Source organism: Schistocerca gregaria, unplaced genomic scaffold (genome assembly GCF_023897955.1).
Source record: "Schistocerca gregaria isolate iqSchGreg1 unplaced genomic scaffold, iqSchGreg1.2 ptg000698l, whole genome shotgun sequence".
In the NCBI taxonomy this organism is placed as follows: Eukaryota; Metazoa; Arthropoda; class Insecta; order Orthoptera; family Acrididae; genus Schistocerca; species Schistocerca gregaria.
Genome location: NW_026062077.1, coordinates 13,005 through 14,894, shown reverse-complemented (window position 1 = coordinate 14,894; position 1,890 = coordinate 13,005).

The following is a 1,890-nucleotide window of genomic DNA, read 5'->3' as shown; positions in this document are numbered from 1 at the left end:
TTATCTGGTGTAAGCTAGGCGTTGACTTGTAATTATAGAATGTCTGCGGGTCGTTTTCATATGACAGTCGCCTCGATTAGTGAAGAAGTTGCTTCGGTTTTCTCGAGGCATTTGGGAACAGGTTGAAACAAACGATTAACAACCGTCGACTGCATACAGTCGCAAAGGCTGATTTCAAATGTCTTTGGTAACTGTAAAGCTACTTCACCTGGGTAGGGGGGACAGCTACTAGTCGGAGGTAAACACTTCCCCCTCACAGCGTTCTAATGTTGCCGGCTACACTATGCCACTCAGCGTCCAATGTAAACACAGCCGACAACAGGAAGTGTGACAGGACTACCAGACCGAGTTCAGAGCAGGAAACGGCCGGGGTCCCCGGTGGTCTAGTGGTAAGGGGGTCTGGAACGTTCCAGCGCCTCGGCTGGGGCTATTCGCCCCAGCCGGGCCGGGGTATCCCCGGCCGGCGCTGGAATTTTCAGATTTCCGAACACTAGCCTCCACCTCTGCCCTGGCATGTGGCGCATGCCGGGCACCCCCGTGGGGTCCGTGCTTCGGATCCCACGTGGAGCTCACTCCCTCACTACAAAATATACCTCATTATGCTGCTGCAATCACTTATTTTAAATTTCAATACGCACACTTTCTTCACCAGACCACATCTACATATATTTTCCAGGTACTTTCTACATAAGACATCTCACTGTCGCAAGAAACTGCATAGTATCATGAACATTTGTAGGATTGCAACAATGAAATGAAATCCTCACTAAAAAAACTAATAAGTTTTATTTTCCTTTTTGTGCTAAATGCTGCTAAGATAAATACCAAAACAGCTTTCATTTTCTTGTAGGTAATTATGAAAGTAAGTTTGGCTATAATACTGAATAAATTATCTCAATGTCAAAGAAATGCAAAATATTATATCAATACCATCACACAAGATATTTTCAGGTGTCTCAGTCTGCCTTTTCTTTTTATTATCAGGATTGATTATACGATAATAAATAAATTCTGTATCAGAAATCGTTTCGTAACCGTTCACACTCAGTGCCATTTATAAGTGTATATTGTCAGCAATTGTAGTTTCAAAACAAACACAGGCCTTTTTTTCAAATTATTCAAGTGTCTAAATGAGATTAAGATAGGATACAGGTCACTAATGAGATAAACTCTTTGTTTGTATGATACAGGATAATTCTCCTGGTCTTATGTCAGCTGAATGCTAAATTAAACAGTTAACATTTAAAAAAACGAATTTTACTGACAGGTCTACATGTCTCATATAATATTTCTGTTGGTAGTTTCATGACAACCTCTCAGGCTCAGCTTTATATAAAAGTATCTTGCAGGTCAGAAAAGAAATTTTATTACTACCTCTACAGATTCAGTTGGTCTATTGTTGTTGTACTATTGTTGCATTGCGAGAGAGAGACTGCTACTATAGCTGTTTTCTTTTGCTATTAAATTCCGTGCCATATCTCCATTCTAAATGCTAAAAGGCGTGGATAAACTTTTAGCAATACTATTTCCTTTTCACCACATCGCTGCTAGGTGTCGCTACTGGTCCCTCACACAGTCAGTTGTCTGTAGCGCAGGGCTTCGCTACCAGAGGGCTCTAGCGGAGCTGGCGACGACTCACTCTGCCGGGATTTGCTGCTCCACTCCTGAACGAGTACGCCAGCTGAGATACCCACTAAATCCTCACACTAAACGAGAAGCGTAATAGCACCAATGCTACATAAGGCAAATCGTGATCAGCGAAACCACCACTATTATAACTGCTTGCTGAAAATACTGCTACAAACTATTTAGAGCGGAAGGGAGCACCTTACCGAAGCCGATCTAGAGGAAAATCCATTTGGAATGAACAGAACCCATATCTATAACATC